This window comes from Manacus candei, unplaced genomic scaffold, assembly GCF_025592945.1.
Source record: "Manacus candei isolate 608988 ecotype Guabito, Panama unplaced genomic scaffold, ASM2559294v1 h1tg000043l, whole genome shotgun sequence".
In the NCBI taxonomy this organism is placed as follows: Eukaryota; Metazoa; Chordata; class Aves; order Passeriformes; family Pipridae; genus Manacus; species Manacus candei.
Genome location: NW_026138091.1, coordinates 7,858,455 through 7,884,389, shown reverse-complemented (window position 1 = coordinate 7,884,389; position 25,935 = coordinate 7,858,455). Strand labels below are relative to the sequence as shown.

Genomic DNA, 25,935 nt, shown 5'->3' with positions numbered 1-25,935 from the left:
AAGCATTTTGAAACGTTTGTGCCACCCATGTTTGACTGAGCACAACAGAAACTTAAGTCTAAGCTTGTGAGGTCTTTTCTTAACCTAAACTTTCTGATAAAAAATTGGTTTCTGCCTTGTATTTTTCAAGTGGGACTTCTGTCTAGAGTGAGACTTCTGTCTAGAGTGGGAGGTTTTCCCACCATTGTCACTGATACTTTCTGGTTTGAGTTAGCTTTCATCTCAGTAACAGAACCTTGAAAAACAGATCAACAAAGTCTTGAAAAATTTGTAAATAACATGAATCACATTTACAGTTAAGAAACAGCAAGGTTTTGTCAGTCTAAATTAGCATCCTAAACTGTGTTTAAAATTAAATAGAAATATTTGGTATGATACTTTTAAAATAATTCAAAATTAACTTCTAGTAGTAGAGAAAATCAACACCCGAAACATCAACACAGAGGTGTAACACTTTCTATCCTAGTTGGTGGTGAGACCATGTGTGGCCTGCATATCATGCTTCACATTCACACTTAATCAGAGAAACAAAAGAAAATTTTTTTAAAAATTCTCCCAAATAGTAAGCTCACAAACCCTTCAAAGAGGCAGTTCCTACAGAGTCAAATCTTGGACTGAGATGTTATGGGAAGCGAATTTGGCCCAAGCAACCTGCAATTATACCAGGCATCATCCTTAGCAGGTAAAAAGCTAAAGTTGTTTGGCCACCCTCTTGTGTCAAAAAAACATATCACTCAGAATTCACATATTTTTTGAGGACTTTTACTTTACTTCATGATCCACAGAAATCAGACATGAGAGAGTCCTCTCCTTAGCAGAAGACAATCTGCTCTTTACAGGTGTCTCACGCTGGAAACCCAGTCTGCTGCTCTTGAGAACAATTGTACAGGATCAGACTGAAAGTACATCTCCTCCCATAAATAGTTTCTAACAGTCATCAACAGAATGAGCCTTCTAAGAAGCTTATAACTTCTGTAACTTTATTAAGAACTTGTAACAGGAATCATTGCATGTTTACATGCTCCTTATAAGAGCATGTAAACATGCAGTGATAATTTTCCCATGCTCACAATTTCTAGTAATTTACATCTCACTTAATTCCTCAGACAGAGAAGCCATTTTTTATTTTTAATAGGAACTTTTCATGGCAGTGACCATTTCTTAAGTCATATAAACTTTTAGAGTCCACAACACCTTGCAGCAAGCAGTTCTGCAGCTCAACCACAAACCATGCAAAGAACACCCTCTGTCTCAGGCATGACCCAGCCTGGTTCTCCTCTTTTTTCTCCTCCTTCCATATATACTTTGGGATTTCTTTCATTCTCTTTCGTCACTCTGTCCAACCTAGGGCACTTCAAAATTCCCTGATCCCTAGTTGTATGGAAGACAGCTGATATACTACAAAGCTTGATCTCTCCAAACATTATGAATGACACATGCCACTTGACTGTCATATTCATCTGGAGATCAAGAAAGAACATTTTAGGGTACTTCTGAACAGACCACTAAGGCTTCCGTCCTTGTAATTAATATTCTTGTTCTCTTATTTTTTTATGGGAGGAAACACTAGGTCACAGTATCACCTTATTTGGGTTGAATGTTTGCAATTGGATGCACCAGTCCTCTTACTGCTGTCTCAGGTAGTTAAGATGCAACCTCAGACAAACAAAGATCAGTAGCACCACCTTGAATCATAAAAAAAAATCTGTCATCAACTACACTCAAAAAAGCCTAAACAATTCTGGAAGCATGTCGTGATATATTCACTACAACCCACATTGCTAGGCATCTGAGACAAACACCTAGGAGTGGTGACATAATTTTCAATTACAGAGTTTGAGTGAGATCCCCAAGAGAATATGCTCTGCCAAGTGCCTGAAGACAACCATAGCCTCCACAGGGCATCACCTTGGAAGGTACAGGATCTGTTGTGAGCCTGAAGGAATAATTAACTAGAGACGGTCACAACACTGCAGACAGATGGTAAGAAACTAGCCAGGGAATGTAGAAGTTGTCCCACAATGCCTCTTTGACAATTTTATGCAGTCTTCCATTCCAGAATGATCACATAAAGTGAACCTGAAATTAAGTACTTTCCACGACCAAAAGGCCACCTTAGTCACCATAGCTGTTATCTTAAAAAGTTCATGCTGAAGTCCAAAACAGATTTCTGACTTTGGAGGAAAACTTAAAGGAAAAGGTTTTTATTCAGTTCCTTATCAGAAAAACGACATATTCCAAAAGCATGAAAATTAAGTAGCGTTGATAAACTCAGGTAGTGGTTAATTTATTTTTTTTCCACTTTTAGCTTTCATTGGGAATCTCAGTCAATTTATACCACAAGAGGAATCCATCTCCTATCTAGGAAGGACAATTTTTACTCATTGTTTTTTTCTGTTTGAAAAATACTTTCAAGAATGTGTCCCTACCCAGGGGAAACAAGGTCACGTCAGAAGCCCTCTGTATAGATAATTCATTCACCCAGATTTCTTCTAGTGTAGTGGATGAGACACTCAAAATGCCCATCAAAATCATACACTCATTCAAAAAAATCATTGCCACTTATTATTCCATGCTGTTAGGTTTATTGTCCATTTAGAAAGATTTTATTTTTTCTCAGAATAGTGCAAGTACTCAGAGAAAGACTACCACATGAAGTTCTGTCAAGATTCTTGCTAATTTTAAAAATCTTAAGCAAAAGTTCTATATGAAAATAAACACAGATATAAACATCGTTGGCCCAGCTTTGTATTTGTACAAAGACCGCAAAGCCTTGTCACTTCTGTAAGCAGCACATTTAGAAAGCCTTTGATGGAGTTTTTGAACCCTGAGGATCCAAACATAGGTCTGAGGTCTTTAAGAATGTTACAAGTTGCCAGAAAGTAGTTTTAGAATCTGAACTGTAAAAGGTAGAAAGCTTTGCCAAGATGACTGTTTTCCCTGTGACATTACAGCATAAGATTTCTAGCCTTTTTCAGAGGCTGGACAGCCATGTGAATTTCTGCTCACTCACTGGCATAGGCAAGATGTCCTAAAAGAGGTCTCAGCACCTGGTTTGGTGCAAATTGAGCCCACCTTTTGCTAAAGCAGCAAGAATTCACATGCAATAACAAGTGCAGCAAGTACATGCTGTCAAATGCTTTTACTAAAGCTGGCAGAGATAGAGACATCACTTGCTGCACCCCCTTGACAATGTTATTATTTCACTTCTCAGCATGTCTTGCAGGTGATACCATCTCTCAAACCTGATTTTAGTCTCCCTTACACATTGAACAAACATTACCCTTCTCACAGTTATAATCTTGTTATAAACTGTGTGAAAACTTCTACGAAGTTATGTTTCTGCAAAGCAGCCTGACTTAGCTGCAGTTTCCAGAAGAAAATGTTTTTGTATAATCGCCGTATGCACCAGGACAGATCTTGGTTCAAAAATAAAAGGCTACAATGTCTTACGCAAATCTGGGGGTTGAGTGAAGAAAGGGCAGCGATCTGGAGGTCATAAATATTCTGGCTATGCTCACTCCATATGCTCTGAAGTTCAACTATAAATAGCCTTCAAATTGCTACACACTTCAAGGAAGTTGAGTAACCCAGCTTTCACTTTGTAATGTGAGGGTAAAAGTCTAATAATGCCACAGAAGGGCAGAGGAGAAGAGCTGCTGAAGCCATGTAGACATCTGCTGAAAGGTCCTAGCTGTGAATTTCCATAGAGAGAACCAGCTGGCTTTAACACAGACAAAGAAATGAGAAAGTACAAGGCCAGCCAGAACAAGGTCAGCTCTGTGTGGGGAGCAAACAAAGCAGCTAAACACTGACGTGAGTGGTGTATGGGAGGGCGATGGGAACAGCCACACACACCTCTGCCTCCACACATTCAATTGCCAGCAAATTCTACAGCCAGATATAACGTTAGACAATTTTCCTTTTACATATCAGTACAAGTCTTGTATTTGAGATCAGAAGTACTAGAAACAGAAGTTGTGTCATCTGCCACCCCTTTCCAGCCTATTTATTAGTAAATTTTATTGCCTTTGAAACACATTTCCAAGCAAAAACTACTGATGTGCTGGACCCTGTAGCCTACTTGGTCGCTCCATTCCCCCACTGACTCTTCTCAAAATTTTTGTGTTCCTTTCAGCTGCTGGCATTGCCTATGCAAACCATTATCCTGGGAATTCCAGGTAGAAGTAGTTGAATTTGGACACAATCATCAGCTTATAGTGCCAGAGTTGCTTCTGTCATACCACCCTTGCAACAGCTCTCACTGAATTCTCAATGCAACAATGAAAAGGGCTCCGTTATCTGTTTGGCTTCATGCAAAAATATCATCCATCACTTCGGAAATCACTTTTCCCACACCCCAAATTACAATTTTGGATAGAGGCTGAATCATAAATAAATATTCCAAGAGCACTCAAAAGAGAATCTGTCTCTTTTCCTCTTCTGTAACAATCAAAGCAGGTGAGCCACAGCATTTCAATAGTAAGAAAAAACTCTAATCAACAGTAGCTTATTATTGGTCCTTCGTATTATCATGCTACTTTTCTTTTGACAGTTATATCTAAAGTCCTCAAAATATCCAAACAAAGAAAAATCACTATATATAACTTCTTCTTCAAGGACATCACAAAAAAAATCTGTTTCCATAATCTCCATAGCAATCACAACCCATTTATTTTGAAAATAGAAAGGAAACATTTTTTTTAATCAACAGTCTTCTATTCCAGGCATCTAGTATTTGATCCATTTTTCATAGGCATGGTTCAGAAAACATCTGTGCTTAGGCCACAGATCCGTACATACAACATTTCCTCTCAGAAGTGTCTAGATGAGGTAAGTTCATTGATCTAAGATTTTGTGGATTTAGGGTTTTTGAAGGGCAGCCAAAACTTTCACATCATTTTTCTGCTCTTTCCAGAACTTGATGTTTTGCTTCTTGTTCCTAAACTACTTAAACATATTTACATTGCAAACAACATTATGCTGAGAAGTATGAAGTGGGAAAGGTCAAAAAAAGAAAGGCATCTTTAATGTTTTGGTTTGTATTTCAAGTTAACCATCAAGGGCAGATTTTATTCTAAAAATAGGTCTTGAGCTCTGCACTGAAAAACAATGTGTGTTGGGTTTGGTTTGTTTGGTTTTTTAAATGTTGTCACATTCCTCTATCTGGCACTCTCTGAAGATGCATAGGTTCAATTGTTTAGGCCCTGTGTTTACTATAAAACACTTTTTGATAATAGGAGGATGACCTTTTTCCACAGATTTCCCCTCTCATGAACACTGTCTCTCTCTAGACCCTTTGAAGGACACATCATAACTGAAGTGGATAATCTAATTGACTAGGTAAAGATTCTGAAAGCACTTACTCGGCTTCAGAGCACAAGAGTTGCACATTGTGCTGGAGTACTCAGTGTTAGGATGAGTATTATTCAGAGTGCCAAGTCTTTTGCCAAGAGTCTGCTATCCTCAAGCAGCTTCCAAATGAGGAATGCTCTCTCCCACAAAGTATGTTTTTCTTCAAACTTAACCAGTCTCGTGTCAAAGAACACATCTCATACCCAACTTCTCTCTTTCTGAAGAAATTTCAGTCCTTCAAACTGAAGGGTTGAAAACCAGCACCTTCAGCCTAGACCTAAAACAAATCCAAAGCCTGATTTACCAATCTTCCTACAGGATGAGGTGTTCCAATTTGTGTAAGTGATCTCTGGCACTCAGTAATGCTCTACTGCACCTGCTATGAGACACACAGTAAATACCCCCTACAAAGGATGGTAAATTTCTGATATGCAGAAGCATCAATAATACAGCAATGTCATGAAATCAAACAGAATGTGTATGAGGTGAGATTCATAAAAGGAGATACTTTTTTCCTTTAACATTAAAACAGGTCAATACAAACTGTCTAGGTCATCATAGGTAACTTCACGGCTATTCAAGCTCTCATTTTCCAGAGTTGTGAAACTTGCTGTCCAAACTATGATCGAAATACAGTATTTTCAATAATTCCAAGCAAGGTCATAAAAGCATTTCTCTGTAGAATTTCAAAAAATTTAACACATACGAAGGATCAATTCTGTTAGTCCTCAACTACAGAAAAATCTGAAAGTTTGATGTCCTGATTCCGGCCAAGACAGGGTTAATTTTTGCAGTAGCCAGAAGGGCAAACAGCTAGGGCATAGAGGTTTTCCTATACCACGTCACATCATTTTTCATGGGTGGAGCAGGGGCTCCCTTCCAGGTCAGCACAGTTTAAGGGAGGGAGCGGTCAAGTATTGTCTATTATTGAGGGATTTCCACGTGAATCATTTGTTTCTTGTACTCTCTGTCATTAGTATTGTTGCTGTTACCATTCATTTTCTTATTTCATTGCTGTTTCCAGTATATATCAACCCTTTTGTGCCTACAACTCTCCAGCCCACTGCAGGAGGAGGGGAAGGGGGAGTGAGTGAGTGGCAGGTGGCTTGAAGAGTCTCAGTGAGAGCACTAATTGGGGAGTACCATTCCTAAACCATGACATTTGATCAGCTGAACTTTTTCTGTCTGCAGCCCAAGTTTAGACATATGGACCAATCAAAAGCACCTGCAGAAAATTCAGATTTGGTCCTCTGAATAACATGCAGCTATCCTGTTAGCTTTGTCTAGACCAGAAGTGATTCATACTTTGGATTAGCTAATGTGATTATTGCTTCAAGGTTGTTTCACTAGGAATTGAAACAGAGAATGCCGCAACTCAAAATGCATTGAATATCGGTCTTTGCACTAAAGAGCCACATCTCTTTATCTCAAGGCTGTAACAGCTCTCTCAAGCATCCAAGGTCCAACCTTGTAGATGACACAACAGCATCACCTGGCTAACTAAGCTTTCTAACTAATGTACAAAGGCAAAGGACCTTCTTGTCACCTATACTGCATAACAGCTACAGTTACTAAACTAAATAATATGAACTAGAAATGCCAACTCAACCTCTGTGCATTGAGGACACAGTTCTTACAACATTTTGTTTAGTGATCACATCCTAAAAATGTTTTAAATCACATTTGGCTTGAAGCCACTTAAATGTTAGAGAAAGAAATGGGAAAAAGAAATTTGACACAAGACACATTACTTGCAATCAGAAAAATTCTCTCTCTTGGGAATGTTTTGCAGAAGTCTTTGGAAATAAAACCCATTGAAGATATCATTATAGTAAAGGTGTGAAAAAACATTATTTTGGCAAAGATTGTTTGAAGACTAGTTTGAAAAGATTGTTTGAAGAGTATTTGTTGAATACAAACCTTAATAACATTCATCTCATTTTTTCAGGACCTCATGACACCCTTTTAAGCAAGGTGTATCTCCAGGAAACTCTGACCTACTTAGTACAGAGAAGGGTTTCATACAGATCTGAGAGAGGGGAGTCTTCAGGGCAGGTAGATTAACAAGTAGTTTAAGTTTGATTTAACTAGGAAACTTGTTTAAAATACAGTGTTGTTCTTTTCAGCATATGGGATGAATTGTACACACGTGAGCTTTTTACATGCATAAATGACAGTAAGTTATGCAGGCCGTCTCACAATTTGCACATTCAATCTTACTTTGTGCTCACAGGAAGTTCCCACCTGGAGAACTGCAAATTATAACTGAGGTCAGTAGAAGCTCTAAGAATTCCACTACCCTAACATAAAGTACCATGGACAGACATCAGCTGAAAATGCAGACCTCCTGTCCAAAAAATGCTTTGACTGGGGAAGATTTGGTTTCTTGGCTCTGAGACAGTTGCATCACCCAAGGTAAAATCTGCTGTCTCCTCATGTTGAAGTTTCATTCCCATTAGCACTAAGCAGTCCTGCTGAGAGAGCTCAGCGGGTCAGATGAACACTACAAAGAAACAAGTGAGCTCTCCAGAAAGTAGACTTCCCAGTCTACATTTAAACTGGAAGTAGGATGGCAGTCAAGACTAATTGAGAGTTTTTCTGATGCTCTCTTCTGTGCTGCTATGGAGAGGAAATGAAACTGTATGAAGAACTAAGTAACAGCAGCAAAATTTTTTCTAGAGAATGATGCTCATGTACTCATTTGAGAAGGCTTGTGAGGAAAGGAATGGTGAAACATTTAGAAGGGCTTCCAAAGTTCCGTTATCTCCTTCCTTTTTTATTCCAGAAATGGAGGCTGATTATAAATACATCTATATAGCAATCGAAATAAAACCTGCCAAAATATACAAAGACAAAGCTTAAAATTTAATGTAAATAGGCGAACCCAAGTTAATAGTGCAATCCACTTAAAATGGAAAAAGAACTTTCTGATTCTTGACAGATATTCCCTACAAACACAATATATATGTATCCTGATTGATAAAGGTCCTACAAAAGCCACCATGCAAATAACCAAGAAGTAGGTAAATCAGGTTTTTTTATTTCTTACTACTATTTTAATAAAAAGCTCTGATTATTTATTTCTCTAAGAATTACCAGAAAAAATAAATCTAGCTTATCCAGTTTGACTAGTGGGCTCATAACTTGTGAGATTTTTCAGACCTCAGCCGAAGATCCAGATTTTCAATGGAGAGCAGAGGTATATTTTTACACATTAGGATTTTGCATTAGACTACATCACTAAAGTCAAACGAAAAAAAAGAGATTAAAATAACAGTTTTAGCAGAAATTTCCTCCAAGGTTAATTAATGTCATAATTGTTGTATGTGATGCTATTATTCTTTCTGTTATCACAGAATCACAGAATATGCAGAGTTGGAAGGGACATACAAGGTCCCTCATTGAGTCCAACTCTTAACCCCACACAGGACCATTCCCAAGAGTCACCACGTGCCTGAGAGTATCATGTATCATCCAAATGCTTCTATCAGTAATATAGGTACCAATATGTTTGAGATTATTGCACCTGAATTTAGACATTGAAATATAAGTACTAAATTCAGTTAACTAAATCATAGAATCATTAAGGTTTGAAACGACCTCCAATATCATCAAGTCCAACCTTTGACTGATCACCACCTCGCCAACTAAACTTTAGCACTAAGTGCTACATCCAGTTGTTTCCTGAACACTTCAAGGGATGGTCAGTCCACCACTTCCCTGGGCACCCTGTTCCAATGCTTAACCACCCCTTCCATGGAGAAATTCTTCCTGATGTCCAACCTGAACCTCCCCTGGTGCACCTTGAGGCTATTTCCTCTCATCCTATCACTATTTGCCTAGGAGAAGAGGCTGACCCCCACCAAGCTACAACCTCCTTTCAGGTAGTTGTAGAGAGCTAGAAGGTCTCCCCCAAACTTCCTCTTCTCCAGGCTGAACAACTCCAGCTCCCTCATCTGCTCCACATAAGACTTGTGCTCCAGACTCTTGTCCAGCTTATTGCCCTTCTCTGGATACACTGCAGCACATCAGTGTCCTTCTTGTAGCGAAAGGCCCAGAACTGGATATAGTACTCAAAGCGTGGCCTCACCAGTGCCAAGTACAGAGAAAAAAATTATGTCTGACATGTTATTGGTCTGGTACATTGCTATAAACTCTATTCGAGTATCTTAAATACTTTGACACATTTAAAATGTTCGCTACAATTAGTTAAAATTCTACCTTTGAGGCAAGTTATTCAATTTGACCAACTTGCTGTGACTTCAACTACAATTCAGTTCATCCAAAGTAGGTATGTGTTTTAAAGCAAGTAGAATCATTCTACATGCCTATAGATGTAGGATTCCAGTGCCTGAACATAACCATCTAGAACTATCTGAGATGTCCAAGACAAGGAGTTGGCAGATGTGATGCAAGGTATCTTGCATCTGATTCAGACAGGCTTCTGCACCCATCTGAAGTAGCACTTGGAGACCAGACAAGATGCTCTAGAGAGTTTTAAATTACATTAAGCACTCAAACCCTACCCTGGATCTCACTTGACTATGAAGCTAAAGCAAATACCTCACATGTAGACCATTGCAACTGAACAACTATTTCAGGTGTCAATCTCAAGCTGAATCCTGCTTCTACTGTCCTTTTTGGTAGGTTATGACCAAATTTCCAACACCTAAAATCAAGCAGCACTGGACTCTTCTTTAAACTTCACAAAGCCAGAACAAGGTGACAAGCAAAGTGTTTTACTCTGTTCACAGATCACTCCAGTCTCTAAAGAAGGAGTTTCTATTGCCATTAAAATAGGATACTGTAACTGTGAATGTAGTTTTGCAAGGTCCATTATCTGACAACAAAATTAATCACAGCTAAAGGTGTATTTACTTTTAATCTTGTGTAGCTTGTGGGGTTTTGGGGGTTTTTGAAAAAGAGAGGGAGATGTCTAGAAAGGTCTTTTTTTCAGATTCTGTATGCTAGTTCAGGAATTTTATTTGATGATACACCATTATTATGCTTCTCCAAATACCAGAGAGTTTAATACATTTTTGAGCAGAGGCTTCAAGATTAAAAAGAATAACTTCCGAAAATAAAATTACTACCATACTTTTGAACAGGCAGAGAAACATAATAATATGAGACCTATGAGACTACTGCTATGCCTAGCTGTATCATTCCAAGTCATAAAATTTAATTGCTGGAAAAAGATATTCAGGCCAATCAAGTAACACAAGGTGGTGGTAAAACACAGTTGTGGCTGTTATTCAGCTTCTGGATTTGATAATATCAGTGAAAAGGTAAATTCCAAATACAAGTTTTATTAGTAGCTGAAAATGCTGAAAGGTGGCTCCACCTTCACCTTTTCAATCAAAATCAGCCACCTAAAGTGCTTTTATTATATGAGATTCACAAAGTGAATTTCAGAGTATCTGCAATGGTTATGTGAAGGGTTCGACTCTCTTTTCTCTGACAGATCTAGGCCATCTGAGCAGGTTTTAAACCTCCTTCATCACCGCCGAGACTGAAATTAAAAAGGAGGTAGGCAGTGCTCAGTCTGAAAGCTTTATAGTATTGAAGGCTAGCAGAGAAACTGAACACATGGAGTTAACCATGAAGGGATACGATGCTATTTTAATAACCAACGTTAATGATTATGGTGTCTGTTGCTCTAGTCCTTTAGCTTTCTCTGAAAAAGCTATTATGTTAGATCTGTGAGCAACTGCTGAAGTCAAACCAACCCAGGCTACCAAATGCAAGAGATAAGATAGAAAGGACAGGTTGTGTTTTAAAACCCATTTTATAGTTTACTATATTTGATTCTTAATATTAAAAATAACTTTGGATTTTGTCTGTTTTATTCAACTCTGGACACAAATCAGTTAGATCCACCAAGAAAGCCTGGTGTTGGAGGTCAATGTGTATTCTGGAATGGCAAAATGATGGCTGTGCTCAAAGAAAAAAAAAGTGCTAGAGGCTTGAAAGCACTGAGAGATATGAGGAAGTGCCCTCAAATGGCAAAGAAAGGGAAAAAATTAGACCTAGTTCAATAATCATGACAAGATCACTGCATATTAAACTGGCAAATTAAAACTGTCACAGAAAATTACTACTATAAATTATTATGCTGGTAAAAAGAAAACCAAGGAGTTGTACCCTCTTATTATATGACTACTTAATGTCGTCAGCATTACTATTTGCTGGGGTGAGGGGCATCCAATTTTTGTAGAAGATTGTATTTATAAGTATATAGAAGTTCCTAATTATTAGTATGTAGTTATTAATCAAACACAATTTTTAAAAAAGAAAAATAATCTATTAAAAAAAATCTAAATCAAAAAATCTGAAGCTACCAATAGCTCAGTTGGTTAAAACATGGTGCTAATAATGCCAAGGCTGTGGGTTCAATTTCTTTATGGGCCTTTCACTTAAGAGTTGTGAGTTGGACTCAATGATCCTTATGGGTCCCTTCCAACTCAAAATATTCCGTAATTCTGAAACAACAGATTTGGTTTCATTTTTCAAAGAAAGTATTTCTTGGACAGAAGCCTAAGTTAAAGATTGTTTAAATTAAAAGGAAGGACATGCACATTCTCTTCATCATTCTTCTCTTCCCCAATTACAGATTTCCTCTCTTCAGTGCCAGAAAGTATTTACACTAGTTAAAAATGAAAAGGCCTTACAAACCAGGCTTCCATAGAAAGTCATAGGCAGACATGCTTTTCTCCAGTGTATGGTTAGACATTTCTGGGAAACACTAATGAAGTGTCTTCCAAAAATATGAAAAGAGCACAAAATAAAAATAGAACAGAAGGCAGAGGCCAGGTTTCTTTCCTCCAAAATGGAAACAACTATTCAATGTCTTTACAACATTAGCATTATATAAGTCCTCCCATAACAGTGTTATGTGAAACATTGGCTACTGTGAACCAACAGAAAGAATATGACAAAGCATTTGTCAAATTACGAAGTAGTACTTTTCTTACATTTTCATTTCATTCTTCTATTAGATTCTAGTCCCACTTGTTTCTGACTCCGGCCACTATTGAAGCTCCTTAACAGAAAAACTTCTGTGCTTCTTCAAAAAAGAGACATAATGGATAAAAATGGAAAGCCTTTATCAAGACCACAGTCACTGGAGAACCTCAGCAACAGCTGGTAAAAACAAAACAGAGACATTGTTTGTCCACTATGCTATTTCGTTTTTCAGTGGGCTCCAATCACTTACCTCATGGACAATGAATTAAGTTCAAGAATTCTCCTGACCTGAAGGGAAAGGAGAAACCAAAGAGAAAAAGGATTTTCAAATAATAACTTGTACCAGAAACAGTCACACTGTGGGAACCAACACAGAGAGTTCCAACAGAACTACCTCCAGAACTATCTGTAGTCTAATACCTGAAATCATTATGGCAGGTCTAACTCATCCTTTGGCAAAGACCAACTGAAAAATCATTAATTAGCCAACAAACAACAACCCAAAAGTGGTAATACAGAGAAAGCTGTACCTGTAAGACTTTACAATGTGCCATTGCTATGATGATCATCACTGTGGATCTGAACTTTACAGCCCCCTGCTGAACCAGGAATATACTGTATATACAGAAAAACTATGTACGTTTATCTCATGGTTTCTGTTGATAATTTAGACTGATATACACTAATTTTCTGACTGTCACATAGCTATTCATATACAATCAGTTCATAGTGGTTTAAGGATTGTTATACTTATGGGGATGTAAATGTATTTTATATGCAAGGGGAAGAACCAGCTGTAAATAACAAGAAGAATAAATATATCTGTGAAGGCAGAGTAACCTAAAGACATAATAGTTTGGTCAGTAAATGGAAAAATGTTTTTTTTTTCAGAAGTTCTACATATGTTCTGGTCAAGACCAGAATACATACAGAAATTAAAAGAACCAGACAGCTACAAATCAGCTCTCCAGGAAGGAGGCCATGAATTACCAACAATTGCTTAAGACACTGAAAGAAAGAGACTGAAATATGCAACTCAGAATAGCTGTGGACACAGCATTAAATCATAGCGTTTTACTTTCTCCAATAAAACATTAAAGTTTAGGTAGGATTGGGTATACACAGACTTCTATTTTATCTCTCTTTTTAATGGGTAGGAAGTTTGGGAGAGTAAAAAATATTTTACTTTAAAAATCTGGCTTTGAATTACCTGAATCATTCACTAGTGAGAAATATTTTATTATTTCAGCTGACAGAACTAGGCCTGTCATATTACTATGCTAAGAAATCAGAAAAGATTGCAATTGAACTGAAGCAGTGATGAACCAAAAAGTTCCAGCTTCAAGAGAAATGAGGGAAGTAAAGTTATCTACTTGATTACTTAGTTACCTGTGTACTTAGCTGTTTACTCAAACAGGAGTGCAAAGGTGCATAAGGTGTGAACTTACAGTATCCAACAGAGCAGAGGATACCCATCACACCCTTCAGCTACAAAGGTGACAAGGATTCTGCATAGTATCTCAATTTCTCAGCACTTTTTTCAATCATATGTATCTTGCACTCATTTTGAATCTGCATTTAACATCTACTGATTCAGAGAAAGGAAGTTTTCTCCCAGGAATGTTTTCAATATTGTTCCCACAAAGCAACTGTGAGAATGAGGTATGAGCTCTGATTCGTGACCAATGAAGGGTGTCTGTTAGACACTTACTGCAGCTGAAAAATAAGGTTCAAATCTGAAAGATGAAGACTTTTTAAAATGTACATTTCAACCAACTTCCATCACAGAGGCATGGATAAGGTTCCCTTCTGTCAATCATTTCCATATTTTGCTCTAACTAACAAAGGAAAAACAAAAATATTAGAATTCATGTAAAGCTTATTGGGATTTAGCACAAGGTAAGCATTTGGCAGGCTGCATATACATTTAGTTTGTATCCACTAACTAGATATCATTAAATGCAGTGACAAAACCAGGATGATATAGCCTGCACTAGTAGATATTGTTGGATTTAATAAATACACAGATGTAATGGAACCTGTGAGCCACAAGAGTTGAACAAACTCATTCATTGTTACTGAGTCATCTGCAATTTTTGCAAACTTTTTATTGGACAACCACTGAATTTGAAGAATTATTCTAACACATTTAATATTATCATTACCAAAAGAATACAATTCCAATATGTCTAAATCTATGCAATATATATGGAATATTATTTGTGTTTGTGCTTAAGTTCACTCAAAGCATTCTCTGGGGTGAAGAAAGCACATAAACTATTTTTTTTTTCATTAGGCAAAGCAAAAACTAGCTACTTCATCCATTATTCATCTATTTTCCTTTTGTGTTCTATTAAAATAGGTTATGCAGTAGCCTTGGCTATATTATTGATAACACCGTGGTGGCTGTTGGACTCATATAGTGGTCTCCAGGAGTTTCCAAACATAAATATATTCTAAGGAGATAATCCCTAGAGCATGGATATGGAGGAATGCTATCTAAATAATGCCACTTCTGTTACAGAAGTGGCTTCAAATTAATTGTTTCTTTCTAAAGCTATAATTATCAGGAGAAATGCAGTTAGTCAGAAAAGATGAAGTTAAAAAGTGTATAATGTCTAATAGCTCATTAAATAGGAAATACATTGTAAATTTGGGAATCAGAATGACTTGCAGCTAATTGTGAGATGATGGGTCATGTACATGAAAAGAGACTTTTTTGGCAGGAAAGCAATTTGGTAATGCTGACTGCAGTCTGCGTTTACCTGACATTCAGAAAGATCATATGACACCAATGCAAATGAGGTGAACAGTGAAGAGAAAAGGAAGGGCAAGGAGAGCTAGAGGAGAAAAAGTTAGGTTATGAGCTGCTGAGAGCATGCTGAGGAAGGGGAGAATATGAGTGTCATTATTGGGTGTTCAATTTTTAAAGTGCGAATGGGAACAAGATGTCATATTAAAGAGACTTGGAGTATTCATGCAGCTATAGTTATAGCTGTGTCATCAGTTTTCTCACAGCGGGGTTTTATGTAGAGTTCATACAGGTGAATTAGCAATTTTTTAATTCCTCTTCCAATGGGAAAACACAGTAACTGTTAGTATACATACTAACATACTAAAATATACAAACTCATTGTTCTGAGCATGATTTTAAAGCATACTTCATTTTTAGAAGCATGAAGTGGGTATTTACTAGATGTCAAATACATAGTTATAATAATGCAACAAATCAAAGCAACTCCAAAGAACATTTGAAACACTTACACATAATTAAACTGTCAAAAAGGCCCCAAACCCAAAACATTATAGCACAGCCTCAAAGTAAAAGAAGTTCAGAACAGCTAAGCTAACCTTAAACTTTCTCCTAGTACCTTTTCAAAGGTAGTGACCCCAAAAATTACACAAGAAGATTCAGACATGATCAGAATGGGAGAAGGCAGTTATGCATTTGCATGGGCACAAACAGGTGCATGCCACACCAGCCTGCACAAACAGAAGGGCTAAAGCCACTTAAAACTTGGCACAATCATGTAAAGGCGGAAAGTAATGTACAAAGAACTGCAAGATGTGGGCTAAGAATCACAGATAATGTTTATAAACAGAATAGTAACACCTCATTGCCATAAACGAAAATTAATCTGTACTGGGGGACGGTGGGGGAATCAACATTCCCTTAATCGGAAGTTCAACCAGGGTTCATGGCCATATCTTTCTTTGAACACCCATTGCACAAACACCAATGTAATCCCTTGATTATGAAGGTTTGGACACTTGGCTTTAATGTGTTTTAAGTACTACCTTAATTCCAATGCAAGGTCTATCCTTCATGAATCTAGACTGAACAGAAAAAAGCAGAATCATTAATAATGAGAAGTGTCAGTGTATTCGCTGATAATACTGTATCTGAATTTATGGCATGTTATGTTAGCATATAAATACAGTATTTCTTCTGTCTTGATTCCAGTAAGCTTATAAACCAGAACTTATCTCTCTGTATTTGCTGCTGTTACCAGACCTCAAGATAAAACTTCCCATCTTATTTAGTAATAGCTTCTTTGTTACAGTACATAGATTGAAATATTTGAATGCTAACTTTGCACAGGTAACACAGTCCAGAGAGAGTATTCTTCTCTTGTGATGGTGCTGAAACAGATCTTTTTCCTGCATTTAAGCTCTAAATATGACATCATTTCTTGCATGAATACCATAGCCTCATATACTCGGCCAGAAAGTGATATTTTACTTTAGTGCCACACCAGTAAAATCACATTTGAAAATTTACATTATTGTAACTACAGTCTCTAACACTATAATACCAAGTAGTTACCTGTAGCATCTTTCTGAAATTTACTTGCTGTTACATAGTCTCTGTTCTGAACACAAGGGAATTGAATGTTTATAAAAGGTGTAGGACTGACAAACCACTGAAATAAAGCTCAGATCTTAAATTTATACCCAGAATATGGACACAAACATAGTTGTCACAACAGCACTCCACCTACACGCCTTCTAACACAGAAGACTCTAAGCAGTTAGCCATTTATTCAGGCTTGATTCAGAAAAGACGTATAGCACATAATTAATTTGATTAGTCCAACTGAACCCACACACTTAGAGCTGAAATGCCTTGCACAATCAGACCTCAGGTTTTGCCTCTCTGTGCACACAGCAGGTGCACATCCTACTTTTTGCTAGTGGTGACTTTTGTGACTTGGACACTTCTACAGTACAAACCAAACTAGACAGAGACAAACCATGAGACAAGCTTCAGATGGTAACCACTCTGACACTTTACTGGAAAAGATCCAAATTTCAAACAGTTTACAATACATAAATAGCACAGACAACTATTATCTTTCCTCAGAGCCATCGAGCCTTTCTGTGTGACTTTGCAGTGCCTTTAAGTGCAATAACACAACAGCCAGCAACAAGTTATGGTTATTCTAGAACTTGAAAGGCAAAACAGGTATCTTAAACAGGAAGAAACATTGAAAAAGTCTCAACTGAAAGGGGATCTAGCGTACATAGTCCCAAGACAGTGCTCACAGCTCTCCCAAATGCACAGTCACGAGGCAGAAGGCAGCACCTATCCCAAGACTGCATATCAGAGTTTTCGGGTTCTCTCATACATGCAGTTTCACATGGTGAAGGAGAAGGCAGGGAGAACCTGTAACCAGGAAGACTGTTCTGCATAAAGATGCTCGGATGAGCAAGAAAATCCACTTGGTGATCCAAGGGCTGAACTATACCCTGTACCCATCCATGACATCACATGTCAGATGCATATGAGATGAGGGGCACGTGCTGCATAGCTAACTGGTTTGTGGCAAGATGGACCAGAAGCCACAGCTCTGCCTTATCAATATGTGATGCAGAAACCACAGTGAGGAAGTAGAAGAAATCCAACATGAGAGTACCACTGCAAATGTGAGAGACTTGTCAGATCTGTGCTCCTGTCTCTAAAAGAGTTGGTGTGAGACTGCATGTTACTCACAGATTTATTTTAGAAATGTATTAAATCTTACTTTTAAAAAGTGAAAAATAAAGCAAAACCAGTACACTAAGCAACTGCAGTTTGGTTCTAGTAAGGCATTTAAAATACGCAGTACTGCAATACCACTTCCTTGCATATGAAGAAGGAAACTGCTTTATTGGATCAAGCCAGAGGTCCATCTAGTCCAGTACTTTATCTTCAAATGCTGAATCTCATATAGCCCAGAGGAGGCAAGAAATATTTCAGAGAGAGGCCAGTATACAACCAAGACTAAAAATTTAGTTATCTATTTTAAAACTGTTTGATGTATTTCTTAATATTTTGCTATTTATACAGCCAGTTAAGTTTGTTAAACTGTGATTGTTCATTTATTTTCTTGTGAAGTTTGTCAATCTAAAGCACCTTTTGCAGTGTTACACCAATTTGTAATATAGGTATAGAAGATTACCAAACACCCAGAACTCCAAAAAACCCCATGTGTGCTTTCACCTGTGTGCTACCCTGTACTGTCGCTCTCCCCTTGGCATTGTTAAAGGGATGCTCACAGTTGAGGCAGCTGTATACAATGCTGTCCTGGTACCAAGAGACCTGTGTTCAAGTTTCATATTACAAGATCAGCAAGATGTGAAGTGAGGCAACTAGAAAATGCAAGCTATTAACATAGCACAGATTATGAGGTTTGATAAACTTCGAAGAAGAGGAAAAAACCAATTTCCAACTTTTTACATGTGCAATTATATAAGCAATTCTTCTATACCACAAAGGATACAGGAGCTACTCCTGTAAGTATTTATTTAAGGACTAAGAATCAAATCCATACAAAGCCTTTTCTAGTGCTACTTCAAACAATAGCTACAGCTACAGTGCATTCTACAAATCACTGTACTGATGTATCCAAACAAAAGGAAAAGCTAAGAAAGATAAAATGAGATGAAGTCACTGAAAAAAGCCAAGTATGTAGTGTCCTGCCATAATCAGTACTGTAAAGTACAATGTCTTTATTTTCTCTCTTCTATCTCCAAAGTGTTTTTCAAAACATATGGCATGAAAGAAGCTATATAAAAATGCCTTCAATTGTTTATCTTAAAAATGTGACTGCTCTGCACTAGTAGTATGAAAAAGTATATCAAGGGGACATTATTATTTTGTCTTCTCTTTTGATAAAGAATTCACTACACATGGCAAATGAGTGGCTGGCAAGGGTGCATAAAGAAGCCAAGCACCAAACCTGCTATCTTCCCAAGTTCTACCAAGAGCAAAAGGAGATAACTCTGTAGCTGTCACCAGGAAAAATGAACAACGTTACTGTTGATGTTTTTGTATTCATTCCTATGAGTTTTAGACACCTGAACTGAGTCACGAGAAGTATTTTGAAGTAAATATTAACAGCTTACAAAACCAAATCACAGGGCCACATTTCCTATTGAAATACCTCCCAGAGAGAGCTTGTGTTTTTAGGAAGTATTTCAAACGTGAAGGTGTGCACTTACAGTGGATTCTATGAAGCTCAATATACCATGTAAATGTTTTCTCATGGAAAAAGAAAAAAAAAAAGGCAAGCAAAATCCTTTTAAAGTTCACTCTTAAATTCAGTGATCTAAAGATAACAGAGCAAATACTCCAGCTGGTTTAAAATGTCAGAGCTTCAACCACTCCTAGGGAGCAATGAAAGCCTACATCAGTTGGGGATGCCCCTCAACATATAAAAATGGTCACGAACAGGGACAGGTCAGTATTTAGTTCTTCTGGCATAAGACCCTCCTATTATATTCATCCTAACACAACTTTTGCCTCAATGCCTTTAAAATTCAGCATTTCAAAAGGTAAATGAAAAATGCATTTTCCAATGAAAAGCTATTGTTACCTGAATCACCTGGAGCTGCAGCAGAAAAACGATGAAAGACATTTAAATGAGATGTTTAAATATAGATTGTAAATATGAGACTGAACATTAATTAAATTCGTAGGGTCTTCCCTTGCTTTAGCCTCTGTACTACCACGCAGTCTTTGTTTACTGTCATTTATCTTCTTTGTTTGATGACGTTTGACTAACAAATACATTGATGAATTGCATCTGTAAATGCCATCCATATATCACTAAAATAGGATGTACTCAGTGCTTCAAGCACACTGATGCTAAAGGATTTTTTTATTATTATTTGAACTTTCAGTACTTAACACAGGAAATATTTCTGCTTTGCTGGATAAATTTCCTGATTTTTATTTTAATTTTCAGTGAACAAACAGCTGCAGAATAATGTGACTTAATGAAGCATTTCTAATAAAATCCAGCAGAAGTTAAAACAGGGGAATAGAACTGCTTGATCACTGATAGTTGTATCCAGAACCATATTTCAAGAAGGTGATCACATTTAGATATATAGATGAGTATCAGGTAATGTGATTTTCTGTCTTAAAAAGTCAGTGATTTCCTTTAGTCTGGTAACTAGTTAGCAGTGTTGCACTACTTATTTATAGTAAGTAAAATAGACAACATAATAAATGCAGCATCTTTCTAGTACACTATTTAGGCTTTATACCGGTTGGTAAGTAGCAACACAGACAACAATAAATTTAAGTGTGAAGATGCTCAAATCTCAAAAACTCCATGGTTATATTTTGCTTACCAAAAACATACTGCCTGCATTTGTAAAGATGTCTTTTATCAAGTCTGTCATCACCTGTAATGAAATTATGAAACTTCTTGGCTGCTACATTTTTCTCTGCCACCACAATTCAATGTAAAGTATTATTTGCTTTATGTAAACCTAGAGAGGGTTCAATGAATCATCACTTTGCAACCTGCCAGTAAAACAATCTCCAATATCCGTCTGTACACACATATCTATTTACTTCCATTCAGAACAAGTTTTTCATGTATTCCCCACCAGAACTATCAAGCGCATTACAAGCATCTACACATAAAGCTGAGATCTCTCAGATAAGAAGAGCCAGGTAAAAAGGTTATCCCATGTGTCCAGTACGATAAAAGATACTGCCAGATTAGTTGTCATTCTCTGATTAAAACGTAAGATTGGATTTTATCTCAAAGTCACCCACTCCCAGCAGTGTATCTAAAATTAATACCACAATTTTGAAAGCCCCTTTATGTACCAAAAAACATGTGGAACCAGTGAAGAGTAAACCTGATTTGCTATAAACTGAGCAAAGCTTTCCACTGAAATTATGGCACTTAGGTAGTTTATATTTATAAGAACAACGGCACTGCAGTTTTGGAAATTGGGACTACATGAAACCAAAACCATATGGTTTTCAATACTGCCTCAGCACTATCAGCTCTCTGAAATAAAATATTAATAATCAAATGTATATTATTGCTTTACTACTGTTCATTATACACTTACAAAACAATTTAGGCATTAATATGAGATGACTGCACAACTACTGTGAAAAAGTATAATGAAACCTGTAACCTTTGCCACCTCTGATAAAAATACCTTAGTATGATCTTTCCCAACTTCAGCTAAGCTATACGCCTCGTACCACTGAACTACTATTTTTTCTAGTGTTTACTCTACACTACAGAAAAGAATCTTAATTTATCAATTTGACTTCACTTAGATTAGCCCATAAAGCAGTTTTAAAGTGTTAAACATATAGCAGGTTGAATGCTAAAGTCTGAAACTAGTTTGTAAGACAGAGAAACCAGATAACGATTATCATTTAGTCAATAGCAATTTAAATGTATCCACTGTGGTGCGAAGACCCTACGATCCCGAATGCTTTACAGGGCTTTCAGAGACAGGGGTTGAGTATGTTTATTATTTAAATTGACAGTTCTGCAGGAGTAGAAGCACGGTTCTTTAAATACTGAGCAAGTGTCTACTGGGGGGGAGGAGGAAGGTTAGTAGAAGTGAGGTACTTAGTGCTTTAAAAGAAAATACTGATCATCTCCAAGCAAAAGCTGGAAAGAGGCAACTGTAAATACACATACATTTTAAAATGCTTTAAGCAATGATTTTAACTCACGGTAAGAAACCTACAGAAAAATCATGCATGGCAACTCCTAACAGGGCAGTGCAAGCTCTTGCTCTTTATCCTTTGCATTAATAATGTGGTGTCCAATCCTACAGCTCCACAGGAACAAAGCAGGTTATTTTCAAACTTTCTCTTGCAAAGCTATAAATTGGATGGAATAAGGCAAAAGCCCTCTCACTGTGGCATATAGAACCTGAAATATATTTAGTAGGTAAATAAGTCCATTGAAATGCAAAGAAGGCAACGTGGAGAGACAAGATATGTTTCATACTATATACCCACAACTTGGGGAGCACTACAGGCAGAAAGAAACGAAGCCACAGACTGTCTCTTTATAGCTTTTTTCTTTTTTAGAGGATACATAAAGGGACTCCTCGCTCTTTCAGCCGCTCTCTGAAGGCGGCCTATAAAGCGTCCGGGCAGAGTAACCGCCCCCAAGTCCCCGAAGGTCCTGCGAGTTACCGGCCACCCTTCCTATAAAAGTTGAAAAATGGGAGAGTTCCCCTACTCCATCCGCCAACGCCCCCCTCGCCCTCTCTCCCCCCGCCCCCGGCTCTGCTGAACCGTAAAGTCAAAGAAAATGAAAAAGGAAAACAAAAGCCTTGTGGATCGCCCGGCGCAAGGCTGTAGCTGGCTGCCCTAGGCACCCAGCAGAAGAGCGGCAAAGCAGCTCCTCCTCAGTCCCGGCTTCCTCCAACTTTAGGGCACCGGGAGGGCGCAGCCACCAGCAGCCGCCCCGCACACCCCACGCCCGGCCCCCCGCGGCCGTTCGCGCCCGCAGCCCCGCGGGGTCTCCGCCAACCGCGGAGGCGACTTCCCGGCGGCCCCGCTAGAGCCCGGCGAGACACACGCCCCCGGAGCGCTCCGCTCACCTACCTGCAGTACCGATTCTTGCTAGAAACGCCTAATGATCGGACACCTCCCGTCCGGAGGGAGCTCCAGCTTTACCGCCCGGGCATCTCCGGCACACGCCTCGCGCCCCGCCAGCGCCCGGGGGCACGGAGCGGCGCCGTGCCCGCTCCGCTCGGCTCCGTTCCCTTCGGCTCGGCCGGGCTGGGGCAGCGGCCGTCCGCGGGGCCCGAGTCTCCCCCCGCCTCTCTGGCAATACACCAGAAATCCGGCTAAGAGATGCTAGAGGAAGGGTGAAGGAAGTGACAAGAGAGGGAAGACTTGAAGTGTTTCTCGTGCACGATTTCAGAGTATTAAAAAAAAAAAATAAAAATTAAAAGAGGACGAAGTATGGTTGAGCTATTGAAAAAGCGGAGGATGAGGAAGTCCTGCAGCCCAGTGTACCTCCGGCCCCTCCGCCAGCTGCGCGCGGTCCCGGTTCAGCCCCGCCGGCAGAGGAAGGAGGAGAAGCGCGTCCTGCAGCAGTCCCTCCGTTAGAGCATCTCTGATTGGTGTTGCGGTCCACACACAGCACGACTTCCCCCTCCTGCTGCCTCCTTCTCCCTCTTGGGAAAAGTAATTGGAGAGCGAGAGATTCACCTTCAGCAGCAGCCTCCCGCGCCCAGTCTGCGCTCACCGCACCACACCGCACTAGGGCGCGGAGCCGCTCCGGGCGCCCGGACAAGCAGAAGGAGCTCCAAGCGCGCCGTGCGCGGCGGGGCAGATGGAAGGGGTGGGGAGCGAGGGAGACGCCCCTCTCCTCCCCCGTATTTATCCGGCCACTCGGTGCTTTCCTCCCTAGCCCTTTACGAGGCACCAGGTCCCCGTGGCCACCGCTCTGCGTAACCGAGGAGCGGAGCTCCGTCGGCAGCGACCGCCCCCGCGGCCCGCGCACACCGGAGCTGGGCCGCCTCCCCCATTCGCCCCGAGGCGCCGCTCTCCCGTCCCTCCTGTCCCCTCCAAGCGGCGGGCTGGGGGTGCGGAGTTTCCGCACAGGCGCACGTGGCTGGGGAGGGGGAGATGCCCGATCCCCCCCGGCGGCCCCGCCACCGCCCTCCGAGTCCCTTGTGTCACTGCGGCGGAAGGCGGGGCGCCGGGCGGGGAGGGGGCGCCGGGCCGGGCCGGGCCGGGCAGCTGTGCCGGGGGAGGGGGGCAGCGGCCGCGGCGGCTGGAGCAGGGGCAGAGGCAGGAGGAACGCTGTGGCGCCGGCGGCAGCCAAAAGCTGGACTGTGTCTCCCTCCAGAGGGAGAGGGAAGTCACGCACGGCAGCTCCGGCAGCGGGAGAGCTGGGGACTCGGCCGAGCCCCTCTTCCCGGAGAGGTGGGGGAGCGGGCTTGGTCTGTGCACCTGCACTCGGGAGGTAGTGAGGGAAGACAGTACGAGTCTCTTAAGAAGACGGGTTTAAAGACCGGCTTAAAGACGGGTGGCGGTTCGCAGTCGTCTGCCACGACTACTGATTAACAGAGGGAAATATTCCTGGGTAAGGATAAGTAAAAGCACAGTTTCCTAGTTTATCTTGCTGTGTTTTGTGCCAATCAAAAGGATGTGCAGAGAAGTCGAGGGGAGAGAGCCAAAGAAGGTGAGAAAGAGCCCTAGTTCGTAAAACAGAGTCAAATTCTCAGTTTTCTCCTATAATTCTGGTTCACTACTAAGTTAAATGGGGATGGATGCATGCAGCATTGAGAAGTACTGATATACCTGATCGTCTGTTGTGTATTTTTAATTCTACCAGCTAGTATAATAGACAGTTTTAAGAAAAGACCTTTTGGCGTGTCCTTAACTGTTACCACATCTTACATAATGTTCATAGTCAACTTTGTGAAAAACAGAAGAGGGAAGTGAAACAGTTCTCCTCTTGTTGTTGTTCATGCTACAGTTTTTCTGTGTAAGTACGCATTTGTAGAATGTTTGATATTTTTTTTTTTCCCAAAGCAGATACAGACCTTAAGGGCTTAATGTTGACCACCCTACACACAGTGATGCAGCTGTAGGATGAAATACAAAGTGCCTGGTATGGAAAAGGAAAGTTAAATGTAGTCTGGTATGCAGCTGTCACAATCACTGTTGCAGAAAGCACTGCAGTACACATACATGCCTGGATGCTGACTGCAGCCAAATTAAAAAGCTGCTGGTCGTAAAGACAAATGTGGTCCTATCTCATTCATTGGAAGCTGATACAATAACATCACGATTTCCCTAGTTGGTAACTGTGTTTCTAGATTTGCAGACAGCTAAAAATGATGTAGAGGGAACTGAAACAACCAAGATTGTGCTGCTATTAACAGTGTAATTTCAGGACATGAGGCAGACCCAAACTAATGTGGATTCACAGGGGTTAGATGCTCCTGTCCCCCCAATGTAAAATGACTAGGGATCCAGAATACATAATAGCATGGGTGGTCTTTCCTTTTTCTTGTGTCAGTGTAGGACCACAAGTATTGTTACTGGATTAAAAGCAGTGAAAGCACACTGAAAATGCAACTACAGCAAGTAGAATGCAACTACAGCAGCTGTTGCACCTTGGACATTGCAAACACCTTGTCATTATAGGAGCACTATTCTACCTGCACATATCATTACACTCAAGCTGACTGCATAAGACCAGAGGATACTTGCTAGTTTCATGTTGGTGTCCTGCTGTTACAGAAATTTGGCAAACACATCTGAAAACACAGAACTATCATCACCCAATTAAAACAAACAAGTCCCATGCAAACAACAGAAGAAAAAGCAGCAGATAAAGCAAGAGGTACACTGATCTGGTTTGAAACTCAGGAATTTTGTCTGTGCAAGTCTTGAAAAATGTGGTCATTATTTATGACGTGATGCTGCTGCACATGAGCAGTTGTTCCAGATGTCTTTGCACAACATCTGAAAATCTGAACAAATCTGAACATTCTCACACACAGGTTATGTGGCACTATGCGCATGAAACCATGTCCTGAAAGACACTCTTGGGAAGAACTGAAATGATTCGTTGCACCTATACAGTGCAGATGGTTGCAGATGCTTACTTGGTAAGTTTGACTCATCTCCAAAAGTGCATTTTTACATGCTGCACATGCACAATATGATAAATTTACCATTTTCTGGAAACACCAGATTGGTAGACTTTGCCCTTCACAACCTGTATTTATGTCTTTCTGACTAGAAAATCCTAAGCTGAATGCTGTGGCCTTAAAACACAATACAGTCACAAAACACAATTATTACATGAATGTTCTGTCTTTATT

The 25,935-nt window shown here is 39.6% G+C and overlaps 1 protein-coding gene across 5 annotated transcripts in view; it reads right to left on the bottom strand.

Annotated features, from left to right (window-relative positions):
- Nucleotides 1-23,678, bottom strand: part of TAFA2 (TAFA chemokine like family member 2) — a 176,594-nt gene extending 152,916 nt beyond the window's left edge. For 2 of the 5 annotated variants that reach the window (XR_007905945.1, XM_051795866.1), the window contains exon 1: nt 22,691-23,676. The gene's annotated coding sequence lies outside the window, so the exon portion shown is untranslated. Of the gene's footprint in view, nt 1-12,329; nt 12,354-16,119; nt 16,159-22,690 lie in introns of those variants that run through there. The other 3 variants (XR_007905946.1, XR_007905947.1, XR_007905943.1) reach the window with 3 other exon arrangements.
- Between the last annotated feature and the right edge of the window lie 2,257 nt (nt 23,679-25,935).